The sequence below is a fragment of the Ictidomys tridecemlineatus genome, chromosome 1 (assembly GCF_052094955.1).
Source record: "Ictidomys tridecemlineatus isolate mIctTri1 chromosome 1, mIctTri1.hap1, whole genome shotgun sequence".
Lineage (NCBI taxonomy): Eukaryota > Metazoa > Chordata > Mammalia > Rodentia > Sciuridae > Ictidomys > Ictidomys tridecemlineatus.
In genome coordinates, this window is record NC_135477.1 from 61714449 (window position 1) to 61728219 (window position 13771).

At 37.6% G+C, this 13771-nt stretch overlaps 1 protein-coding gene across 6 annotated transcripts in view; it reads right to left on the reverse strand.

The window, feature by feature from the left end:
• Bicc1 (BicC family RNA binding protein 1) overlaps window positions 1-13771 on the reverse strand; it is a 274906-nt gene that overhangs the window by 60751 nt on the left and 200384 nt on the right. The window lies entirely within an intron of this gene.

The following is a 13771-nucleotide window of genomic DNA, read 5'->3' on the forward strand; positions in this document are numbered from 1 at the left end:
CGGGTTTTTGAGAGAGTAGAGGACAAATATTACATACATACAAACGTCAGTATGTTTCATCATCTACAGAATGGCTTTGGAAACCAACCACCATTTCTAAGGCTGGTTCCTGGAGGCTGTTTCTGGGATCTGGAAGGCAGTTTCCCCTTGTGTTCTTCACTGTGTGCTGACTTCCAAGAACTGCAAACTTTCTGCTGTGACAGCAAGAAGAGAAGCCTCTGATCAAAGGCCAGCTGCACACAGCTGATCGGAGTTGGAGGTTTCAGGTGTTAGAACAGACTGCACTGATATTTATAACTCTGGTTCTAATCAACTTTACCCGAGAGCAACTTAAACATAAAACTATTAAAGAAAGGCAAGCCCTTGGTTCCCAGCCTGGCCATGTCCTTTATTCTTTATCTCAGATGCCTGAGAATTACTGATCTAGATGAGAGTTCCCGCCCTTCTGACATCACACAGCTACATGGCATTAAGAAAAAGCCTATGCCCTTCCTGCTCCTCTTGATGAACCCAGTATCTTAAGGAACTGGAACCACAGAGAGAGACCCTGAATATGCATCTTCTGAAACATACCCACAATGACGGCAGGGTCCATTGTGGCATGGACCCTCTGATGATTATTTTTGCAGCCTTAATTCATCATGCAATGGTATTCACAGAGGTACTTCAATGTTTATTGTACTTCTGATCTTCCACATCTCCATTAGGGGTGCATTTTCCAAAAGAAACACAGGAATGTGGTAACTGAGCAGATGAAGTCGTACTATACTTAAACATAATGTCCAAACTCTTCCAATAGAAACTGTGCTATGATTTCAAAGAATTTATTGAAAGCTCTACTTCATAGTTGAGAAACACCCACATATTCCCAAACTACTACAATTTCACAGAACTAATATACAAGAAGCATTAACATTCAACAAGGAAGTTGATTCCATGCCTGGGCCACAGCCTTGTTTTCCTTATTTTATATTCATCCCTTGAACATTCTAAAATGATGTATCTGGTTATGCATATAAATCATCTTTATCTTTGACACTGTGTATCTTAATTATATATGGTTATTTGTATCTCATGAAAGAAGTTAAGAAATTAAAGCAATAATAACTGAATTTTTGTGTTAGCACCTATTCATATTCTTTAAAAATACCATATAAGCATTTCTCATTATCTCAGTCTATGATGCTACTGAAGGCTAACTGCAAGGGATGGCTGTTATCTGCATATATTAGGACCCTGAGTTTCAGACAGTGTAAAAAGCTAGAAAGTTATTGCTTTTCTTTTGTTTCTAAGGCAGATCCATTAAAAGTGTTATCAAAGTATTAAAGCAGAAATATTTGCTCAGGGGGCTGGGGTTGTGGCTCAGTGGTAGAGTGCTCACCTAGTATGCGTGAGACATTTAGTTCAATACCCAGCACCACATCAATATAAAATAAAGATATTGTGTCAACCTAAATCTAAAAAATAAATATCAAAAAAGAGAAATATTTGCTCAAATATACATTTTTTAATTAACAAACATGCAATAACACATGTATTTAACCTTTATTTTTATTTATTTATACACAGTGCTTATAATCGAGCCCAGTGCCTCACGCATGCTAGGCAAGTGCTCTACCACTGAGCCACAACTCCAGCCCTCATATATACTTCTGCTCGATATCAAACTGCTGCTTTTCCTCAGAAAGGAATGTCAGAACCGTTGCTATGGAGAACATTCTGGAAAACACACTAGTAGATGCTAGAATCCGGCAGGCCAAGACCCTTGGTGAGGAGGAGCATGAGCTTATGGAAAACCTTTGGGGTGGGACCAGGTCAAGAGAAAGCAAACAGCAAGTGTTGGGCTAGAAAGGGAACAGAAGGTAAACTATTCAGCTGGTCCTAAATATAGAAACAAGTTTATAATCAACAAAATGTTAAGGAAAAACCTGTGGGAGGTAAAGGTCAGGGACTCTAAATATTACCCTGTCCCTCCACCCACCCACCCCCAACAGTCAAAAAACAGCAAGTTTAACACAGGAATGCTGCGGCTTCTCCAGGAAGCAGCCATCCACTCAGGACCAGCACACAGCAGCAGCAGCAGAAGCAAGTAAAAGGAAGCCTTTGCAGTCAGTCTTTAAGTGAGAAGAGGTACTGGTTTCTGAGATATGAAAGGGAACTTTTAAAGTCAATCTTGATGATGCAGGACCAGGTCATGTTGGAAAAGAGAAATGTTTTTCAAAAGGAAAAGATACTAAACCACAAGACAAGTGAAAATGGAACGGCAAAGATGTGATGTTCAAAGGACAAGAAGAGGCAAAGGATGAAGAAATGCCAGGGGAATAAATGCAGGGGAGAATGGAAAAAGCAAAGGTGGGTGAAAACAGGTGCAGAGGGGCTTGTGAATGCCGAAGGGGAAAATGAAATCATCTCATGGTAGAAACAGCAGATTGAGAGGTGACTAATCGCCAAGTTATGGAAAATGTCCACAGCAGTCTTTCTCTGGTTGCTCAAGAAAGCAGGTGCCTGCAGCTGATGCAAAGAAACTTTGACTATTAACTCTGTGGAGTCTAATCCAGGCTCAACCACTTCTGGAAATATTTTCTCAAAATCCAATTTAAATTCACCATCAACATGTCTTTTAATATTGACATGATAGATAGACAGGCAGGCAGGTAGGTCCCACCCAAAAGGTTTTTCCATAGCTGGCTTTTTAGGAAAGCAATTACACAGTCTTGTTTGAAACCTAAGGTGTTTTCTCGTCTATCCATTTAGAATTTGGGGTTTCTAGCAATTTTTCTTGAGGGCCTCAGGAAGACAATCCCTAAGGGAGAGAGGAAGCAGCACAGAGATGCAAGAGCCCAGTGAATTCTCACTCAGGAAATAATTTACCTAACGTCTTTTAATGGAAAACTGAACCAAAGGTAAAACAAAATCACAGGAAGACTCAAGAATGCTAGTTGTCCACCAAGGAACCAGCTTGTCTCAGCTTATAATTTGGCAGCCCCTGCTGACTTTGGGACCATGGAAGCTGTAAAAAACTTTCCCCAAACATAACCAAAAGCAAAACCATAGACCAGGAGACAGAAGGTAAGGGAGACATGAACAACTGCCCTGGCAGTCAAGGGGTCAAAGAAACCAAGTTCATAAGGCTAAAATAAGGGTGTCTGTTTACTCCTTTCCATTTGCACTCGGTTTAAATAAAACCCTGAACAACTCCAGGAAAACAAAAACAAAGAAAAATCCTGTGATCTGGACACAGTTACTTGCTTTTCAAATTTTTCATAGTCAGGCTTCCACTCACCAAGTTTTGGTTTACCAAGGAACTTTAAGAGAAAGCAGATGTAACCCAAAATACAATGACTACAGTACATACTGTAATTCATCTGGTATAAGAGACAATAGACCTCAGGTCTGCAGGGGACTCATTTGCAATCTTGATCTACTTAAGGCTAAGTACCATGTCAAGAAGGGACGCTACAAGAAAAGCATTTTCACATTCAAAGTCTCTTTTCCTACTTCCTCCCTCACCCTGCCTTGGTCTTTTCTAAGTTATTTAGAAAGTAAACAATTTCGTTCTGAAAACTAAAGCTCAAGTAGAATATTGCAAACACACACACTCCTAAGTTAGTGCCTGAAGCCTATACAGTAAGGGGACTACAGAAGGAAAACTATTCAGCCCTGCCCTGGGCACTGGGAGGAGGACCGTCCATCCCAGATGTGAGATATTCCTTCAGCTTCCTGCAGTGTGAGGCCCACATTTGAGCAGAGATTGCCAACCTTCAGCAAGTTAGGAAGAAATCAGAATAGCACTCCAAGAGACTGTGGACTTCTATCCAGGAGGTAACGCCCACTTTGAAACAGCTGTGGGTTTAACAACTGCCTGAAACCAAAGGTACTTTAATCCCTGGGACTGGGTTTTGCAGACTCTCACATTTTGAACTTCAGGATTGTCCAGTATGCTGGCGGAATTTACTAGATTTACTTAATCTTACAAGTACTATTCAACTGAATCAAAAATGTCTTCTACTTGCAAGGAAAATAAGCACTTCCTCTCAAAGTTATTCACTTGAAATTTCAAATAAACAAATTATTTTTGGTCAGATAGGGGGTGTGAGGAGATGAGTTAAAAAATAAAATTGCAAAATTAAGCAGAGCTAAGTTATAGCTAGAAGTGAATACTTGGCTCTACTGGCAGTGAAAAAAAAAAAAAAAAACTAACCAAACAAAAAAGCAAAATAAAACCAAGGGAAAAACTTCTGTAGTGGTCAGTATGCCTAAATTTTCACATTGCTGTTTCTAGATTGTTATTGTTCAATCCAGTCTTCTTAAAAATCTAAGTCTTGAAACTGGTTTTAAAATTAGTTATGGGTGAAAAAGAAATAAAAAACTAAGTCCTGTTACATAACAAATATGCAGAGATCTCATCTGCTATTGAATTATCAATTTTAAGACACAGAGAAGAAGGAAAAGAAAAACAGAGCCAGGCAGAGTGATATATGTGTGTAAATCTCAGTTACTTGAGAGAAGGATCAATGTTGGAGCCAGCTTCAGCAATATAGCAAGACCTGGTTGCAAAATAAAAAATACAAAGGGTTGAGAATGTAGCTCAGTGGTAGAGCACCCATGGGTTCAATTCCCAGTACCAAAAGGAAAAAAGATGGAAAAAGGAAAATAGAATAGCAGAGAAAAAGGCAAGGGAAAAAGGGTATTTGTCTACCATGTACTGACATATTACAAAGTCTAAGAGACATGGAAAAAGCAGAGAAATTCCATAAAAATAAGAGAGAAAGAGGGAAGGAAAATGTGTGTGTGTGTGTGTGTGTGTGTGTGTGTGTGTGTGTTTTCCAACTTGGGCAATAGAAGTTGCATCATAAATCCATGAGAAAGAACAGATTATCTTAGAAACTGATGCTGGGAAAACTGACTCATTTGATGGAAATAAAATTGGATCCCTAACTCTCACCATATACAAAAATACATTCCAGATGGATCAAAGATCTACATAGGAAGGGTAAAGTAAAACAGGAAAAAGAGGGAGAAGGGGAGTTGCATGGAAGATGGGAGGAGAACCTCATTGTTATACAGAATACATATATGATGTTGTAATGAGAAAAAGAAAAAAAAAGTGTGTCGCATTAGATTGGATAGAGGGAAAGGATGGGAGAGGAGGGGAGGAGTAGGGAGGACAGGAAGGGCGCAGAATAGACAATATGATTGACGTCTGTACATTCCATGTATGTATTATATATCAAAATGCATTCTACTGTCATGTATGACTAAAAAATAAAAATTTTAAAAAATAAATAAAACAGGAAAAAAAAAAGATGACAACTCAGAGACTCTGGAGAGACCACCAGCAGTGCCATGACCACCCGGTTCTGCAGAGGAACGCCACATAGCCCTCCAATCTCCCTGATTTTTTCTGACTAAGATTCAGCTGCCATCTTATGACCTTGTGTGACAAGCACAAAGAAAGCCACTGAGGCTCTCCCCAGAGCAAAGATTTGGACCCCAGGCCCTGTATATCCTCTGCCACTGGAACCAGGCGTGAACTGCGAGACTCACCTTCAGTTGTGATAAGATTGCCTTTATCTGCTTTTGGAAGCTACTGCTGAGTAGGTTTTCTGTCCTTTGCAGCCCTGAATCAAAGTGCATTATAAAGTTAATGCTGTACATTCATGATGATAAAACAATGCCCTCCACTGTGTCTGTGAAAATGTCCCCTGGTACACACAGCAGACATGTTCTTGGATATAATAAAAATGAATTCTACAATCAAAGGTGCTCCTAACATAGCCAATGGAGGATGAGTGTAGGAAGATGACTCCGGTAGAAGGGAAGGGACTGGAGGAAGAGAACAGTCCAACAGTCAAGAAGGATAAGGATATCAGAAGAAACATCTTCTTTTCCTCCTCCACTGTCCTGGTCCTGATCAAATGCTACTAACCCAGGGTGTCTGATGCATTCAGAGAAGAGTCAGCCTTGGGCAGACAGGAGTAAAGGAAGGCTCCATCTTCCAACTGTGACAGAGAATCAGGTCTTTTTACCGAGATCCTTTTGCAAGTAGATATTTGCTTAAACTCTGCCACGAGGCACATGTGACATCAGAAAACTGCACGCCAATATATTATAAATGCCATCAATACTAGCTGATAATAAAAACCTAAGTTTATTTGTTTAAATCAAATCCACAATTGTGCAAATGTTACATCAAGGGACCCTTCCACAGTTTGTTGTGCCATTGAGAAATGGCTTAGTTTCGGCACTACAATTAAAACAAGTGTGTGTGTGTGTGTGTGTGTGTGTGTGTGTGTGTGTGTGTTTCTATTTCTTCTCCTTAGCTGAAGAGATATAAAAAAGGAAAAATGCACATGATATTCGGTTCTAGGTTTAAAAATAAGCAAAACTGTTAAAAGTTTAATACCCCATGTTAAAACACAGTAAAGCACAATGCTTTATAATGGTTATAAAAGAAAGGAGACTTGTTTCCATCTTAACATGGTTTTCTGGAAAAAAATAAATGCACTCTATAGAAATGTTACATGTAGTCTCAATTCCCAAATGCATCATATCACCTGAGAATACTGTACCTATGTATTTTGATTCCAAACATAAATGTGAAAGGATATACGCTTTAGGCACTTTAAAAGCAAAACTAGTGAGTGAAATTGAATTTTGTCTCTCATAAAATTTGAAGTTTTCATAATTCAATAAAAGAAAATTAAAATATAAGTTGCTATGATTTGGAAAAGCTCATGTGTTAGGCAATGCAGGAATGTTCGGAGATGAAATGACTGGATTGAGAGCTATAACTTCGTATGTGGATTAATCCATTTGATGGATTAATAATTTGAATGGACTGTGGGTGGTAATTTTAGGGAGTAGAACATGCCTGAAAGAAGTAGGTGACTGGGTGGGGAGGGAGGTGTTCCCTTGCAGATTATATCTTGTCCCCGGCTCTTGTGCTCACTCTCTATTTCCCAGCTACCATAAGCTTAGCAGCTTTCCTCTTTCCTCCACCACATCATTCCACCATGATGTTTTGCCTTACCTCAGGCCCAGAGGGATGCAGTAAGTCAATCACTGTGAGATCAAAGTTAACTTTTTCTCCTCTAAGTTATTCTTGTCTTCTGGTCACAGTATGAAAAGCAGAGTATCACATAAAAGTAAGCAACAATTATATTTTGTATAACTTTGTAAATATGAAATCCTAGGCATTATTAATGATGAATTTGGTTATTCATAGTAACACCTCAAAATTGCTAGCGTACCAGAGGCTGTCTAGTGCTATTCGAAATCACCATATAAAGACATTCAGAAATGTTTTTAATTAGGGTTTCAGCAACTTTACCATTTATATATTAACTATTCAGTAGTGTAGAATTTAAAATTATTGTAGGTAATTTAAGAACACAAAAATATTAAAGGAACAAGAAAAACAACCATCATATGGAGTCTATGACCCTGCCTGGCTTTCCTGAATTAAGTTCCTGGAACTATGAGGTCCTGCTATCTCATACAGAGTTAGCAGAGTGTATGCATTGGGTGTGTGCATTTTCCATTTCAAGCCTATTCATTCAACCTTGTGATTAAAAGTTTATTCTTGAGGGTTGCTATTCTATTTCATTTTCTTTTTTTAAGAGATATGGAGAGATATAGAGAATTTTTAATATTTATTTTTTTAGTTTTTCTGCAGACACAACATCTTTGTTTGTATGTGGTGCTGAGGATCGAACCCAGGCTGCACACATGCCAGGAGAGCGCGCTACTGCTTGAGCCACATCCCCAGCCCCAAGGCCCTTCTATCTCATACAGAGATAGCAGGGTATGTGCATGGGGTGTATGCATTTTCCATTTCAAGCCTATTTATTCAACCTTGTGATTAAAAGTTTATTCTTGAGGGTTGCTATTCTATTTCATTTTCTGTTTAGGGGGAATATTTTCAGGAAGAAAAAAAAACTTGTCTTAGTCCATTTTCTCCTGCTGTAACAGAATACCACAGGTAATTTAAAAAGAAATGAAATTTGTTTTGCACAGTTCTGAAGTGTGGGAAGTCCAATATCAAAGGGCCACATGTGGTAAGGACCTACTTGCTGCATCACAACATGGTGGAGGGCATCATATGGTTGGGGGAGAGAGAGAGATTGAAAGATCAAGAGGGAGAGATCAATCCTGTCTGTTTTATATCACAGACCCTCCTGTGATAACCTACTTTCTTGATGACAGAATTAATCCATTGCTGAGGGCTTATGACCTAATTACTCCTAACTCAACACCATCACACTGGCGATCTTTAGAGGGAACATTCAAACCAGAGCAAGAACTTTCTAAAGCAAAACATGGATATGAAATATGAATAGATCACTGATGCTCAATGAGAATACTTCATGTAAGAAAATATTTGAGGCTTCAAAAAGAGTAAAGACTGACTCCAATTAAAAAGAAGATGCACACTATCAGCAGGTAAGTCTTAATTAAAAAACCTTTTCAGTTGGATGATAATAATAATTATGATCTAGACTTAAGGTATTGAGCTTCAGAAATCTTCCATTCAATCCAACTTGGGAGCAGAAGCAATATATATAATATCTGTATGTAAAACTTTTTTTACCTATTTTATTGATTGTTAGAGGCATATTTCAATACTAATGAAGTGGTAACAGCTTAAAACTGACAACTATAAAAGCACTTGGTCCTGTGGTGGTCATGCCATAGTTCCAGTTGCTTGTATACTCTGGACACAAAGGTTCATATTTTCCAATTTCTTGTATCAAAACAAATTTAAAAGAGCTCTTAGTATTTTAAAATAATTCCAGATGAAAAAAAAAAAGCAATGTGATGTAGTCTGAATAGTAGTATTTTTTTTCTTCTTTACTGCTATCTAGGTCTCTAACAATTGATGGCATTTTTAGATACTATGAAATAGCGCATAAATACGATCCAGATAAGTAGTACTCGTCTACACTTACCAGGTCTCTCTCTCACTAGTTACTTTTCTTGCTTTCTCTCTGTGAGGAATAAACCACACATAATGCCTTAAACATTTTCTCCATCTCCCTGTCTTAAGCCTTTGCTCTTGCTCTCTTCTCAGAATTGCTTTTCCTTACACTCTTTTTATATATATATATTTTTTTTGGTTACCAAGGATTGAACCCAGGAGGCATCTAACCATTGAGCCTATGTCTCCAGCCTTTTTATACATACATATATATATTTTATTTTGAGACAGAGTCTCGCTGAGTTGCTTAGGGCCTCACTGCGTCACTGAGACTGACTTTGAACTTGGGATCCTCCTGTCTCAGCCTCCTGAGTTGCTGGGATTACAGGCATGCACCTAGAAGATTTTGAACCCTTATCCATCCTTCAAAGTCCACGTCGAATGGACTTTTTTTTTTTTGTCTTAAAACTTTTTTGTGGGGTGGTGAAGAGGTACTGGGGATTGAACCTAGAGCCTTACACATTCTAGACAAGCATTCTATCACTGAGCTACATCTCCAGTCTTTTTTAAAACTTTTATTTTGAGACAGAATCTTGATAAATTGCCTAGACTGGCCTCAACCTTGGGACTTTTCTGCCTTGGTTTCCCTAGTAGCTGCAATTATAGGCACTTGACTTGTATTATCACTTTAACTTTGATCTGCCTTTTATCCATCCATACCATAAGCAATGAGAAACTCAGACTTAAATAATTTTTTGAACCCGCATCTCTAAGTATGGTATAGTGCCTTAATTGTCTTGTAGTTGAATCTTTCTGTGAAGGGCTAAATGGTAAATATTTTAGGTCTTGCAGGTTATCTGGTCTCTGCCTCAGCTACTTAACTTTGCCTCTATAACACAAAAGCAGACATAAAGAATATGTAAATGATGAATAATACAGTATTAAAAAAACTTCAATTCTAAAAATAGGAAGTGAGCTAGTTTAGTGTACAGAATGTAGTTTGCCCATCACTCATAAAAGCAACAGAGCAAACAACTATTTTTGGTTTTATATTTTAAAACACTAAGTTGACAGCTATAAATGAAAGCTATACACAGCCCTCACACAGCTACTGATAGAGCACATAAATGTTTATATTATTTCAAACCCATTCTCCCCTAAAAGAGAAATACAAAGTTGTAGATACTTATTGTTGTTTGCATCAATCTTTTTTTTTTAAATTTAGTCAACATCAAGTTCATTCCTTTTTTCCCCCTTTCAATACAGAGATATAATCAAGGGGGACATTAAGAAAGGACCACCTTTGTCAGTTCTTTTACCTCATAAGATTTGGAGGCAATCAAGACAGTAGTTAAAATGTTCATGACTTTATCAAATGCAAGTTTACTTTGGCACTCCAAGATTAAAGTTAATGTTCTCTATAGCCTCCAAAAGGCCTTTAATAACAAATATGTCACTTTATGTTTCTCTTTTTTTAAAACAAAACAAAAAAAAAGTACTGCCTTTGAGATTATAGGCATGGGAAGACAGACCTGGCTCACCAACCACACTGTGTGGTCCTGTGAGCCTCAGCAGCAGACATGAGCAAGGATAAATCACTTGCTGGGGAGAATGTCCTTTGGAAATGGAGAGAAAGGAGAAAGCCAAGAGCTGAATGTCACCCTCTGAAGTACTACTCGGTTGCCAGAATCATGGCTATTGTTATTGGCATTCACTTTCCCAAGAGAGAATAAATCATTTCGGGGCTGCTGACCTATCAGCTGACTTTAATTTTTTTTTTTTTGTTAGTGAGTTTTATGAACGCAATAGATTTTTTTCTCTTCATCCCTTTTTATTGTATGTAATCACTGAGAGAATTAGTAAATGCATGCTACGCTAGAAAATGAGGGGGAAAGATGCCTCTTCCTCCCATCTCAGCCCTGCAAAATGAATCACACAAGGAAACAAAGAGGACCAGACTAGACAGAAACTCAGCCACCACCAAAGGGGGGCTGTCCTGTTTCTCGAAGTAGTTTGCTTCAGCTGAGAAACTGAGAGCTCATCTACTCATTCACTTTCCCCTTCTCAATCATAACTCTCCTAAATTTTAATTAAGGAAGAGGTAGGTGTTTTTACTGATGAGCAAGCACATATTTGGTAATGACTTTTTTTTCCCTGAAGAGACTTGAGCTGCTTTACTTCTCCAAATGCTAACAGTCCGTATGAATTAATTTTTATGAAAACATTGTAAACTATAAGGTACCTTGAAAATGCTAATCCATTTTATTTATTGTTTTGAGGCTTTTCCCACTCTAAATTGTAATGTCTGAGGAAGCTGGATCATATTTTAATGATGAAAGGAAAAAAAAAAGACCTCTCAAATATAAATTGGCTAAATAATGTCCATGTCTTACTAATAGCTTTTAGCAAATCTTCAGAGGAAATCACCAAATGGGAACCATTCGGATTGCCACAAAAATAAGACAAAGTTTTTTATCTCTAGTTGATGGGACTGCAAATAGCATCACAGCACTTAACTCTTCCCACTTCTCCCTCTCTTGGGTCCCCCTCAGCTGTCTAGGGCAGCAAATCTGCTCCAAAACAGATCAGCATTGAAGAAATATGTCAATGTCTGCTCTATGATACTAGGATAGCACAGGGTCAAAGTAGGAAGCAGACAGAATAATGATCTTCCTGAAGATTTCCACTTCCTAGCCCCCGGATCCTGTGCTTATGTTGGGTTCTGTGGCAAAGACAAGGAAGGTAGCAGCCGGAATTAAGGTTGCTCATCTGCTGATCTGAAAATAGGGCAGCTACCCAGTGGAGGTCCTCGAGGGTGGTGAAGGGAAGCAGGAGAGGCACAAGGAGGTGTGACTGCAGAAACAAGTCTTTGAAGATGGAGGCAAGGGACTAAGAGCCAAGAATGTGGGTGGCCTCTTGGAGCTGGAGAAGGGAAGGACGCAGATTCCCGTCTGGAGTCCTAAGGAAGGAACACTGTCCTGTGGACCCTTCATTTGAGTCAAGTGATACCCTTGTTGGAATTCTGACCGACAAAAACAACATATTTTGTGGTGTTTCAAGCTACTAAGTTTGTGGTCCTTTGTTAGAACAATAGAAAACTAACACACTAGCGATTTTTGATATATTCATTCTTACTGCATCCTATGAAGGAATGTTATTATTATCATCCCCATTTCACAGGTAAGGATACCACAACATAATACATTAGCAACTTGTCCAAGGTCACAGAACCAGCATTCAGTCCAGATAGTCAAGCTCCAGAGCCCAAATAGGTGAGTCATTTAAATTACAAAAGATGTTATATGGCAGAAAATAGTTTATGGACAGCCATATCTTATGATTTAAAGTTTCTTGATGGAGAATCATGAGAACAGTGGAATCACTATGCAAAAGAAATGAAGCTATTTGTTGTACTAACATTTAATCAAGAACATGGATATAGCAGAATAAGATCATCACAAGAAATAACAGAAAATCTAATAAAAACAATCTTGTAAGAACCCCCGAGACTGGCCAGCATTTCTCTCTTAGACTATTAATCCACACCCTTGCTGTAATTAACTTCCTTTCCATGAGTTAGATCCTAAAAAGTTATTTCTGTTTATCTCCAGTGTCTTGCAAATGACTTCCTACATCAAAAGTGGTTTAATAATACTTTTGAACTTTTGATCAAAAGTGGGTATTGTACTGAACACGACCAAATGGAGACATGTGATTATTACAAAGTGAGTCTTATCAGCAAATGGTTTCTTACCCAAGATAAGGATAAACATATTAGATCATAAAAAGTTTATCTTGGAATTGGGGATTTTATGCCTCTCCCTCATTGGCCAATAAAATAAATATTAAACAATAAATAATGAATAAGTGTTACTTTTACAAAAGTTGATCCTAATTAAAATTCAAGAGATATTGATTAATGGATAAGTATCTTATTCTTTTGATGGCACTTCATTCATTATGTCTGGACACCAGTCTAGTTTTTTTTAATATTTTTTTAGTTGTAGATGGACACAATATCTTTATTAATTAATTAATTTATTTATTTATATGTGGTGTTGAAGATCAAACCCAGAACCTCATGCATGTGAGGTAAGCGCTGTATCACTGAGCTGCAACCCAGCCCACAGTCTAGTTTTAACAAAGCTGTAAAAAGCACACATTACAGCCACTGATATAAGATTTAAAAGTTCATTTAAAAAAAGAGTAAATGTCATTTAACAAATGTACGGCTTCATTAAGTGTTAACTTAGAACAGTTTTTCTTTGGTAAAAAAATTGGGATGGTGTAAACCTTAAGAGTTTATTAACAGCAAAACAGGTGTTACTAAAATAGCAATCTTTTGCTGTGATTAACAAATTTAAGTTTTTGTACCATAAAACACTATGTTTTCTAATTAGCAACTGAATTATTTGTTTTTAAGTGAGCAAAACACTAATTTGAGAATATGCTATTGATATTATTCAATTGAGTTCACTTATAATTGCAATTTTATTAAGCTCTTAAAAATGAGTATGAAATATTTGTCTATCTAACACTTTGAATAAGTGAAATTTCTCTGCCTTGGTTTTATTAGGGCAGCATGAAGGATGAAGGGATTTTTGTGGCATGAATATTTCACAGTCAAGATGATACTCAATACCTGAGCTAAGTTTTGTTGTCATGGGGACCATGGAGGAGAAACCATTTAAATCCAGAATTTCAAACCCATTAAAACACTGCCTGAACGTCTGGCCTTACTTGTTAACTTGGAAATCAAAACTGTAGTAACCGTTTTTTTTAAAAAAAAATGTTTAACTCATCTGCTTTAAAAAAAAAAAAAAAAAAAAGTATTGACTTCACTCTTTGAAA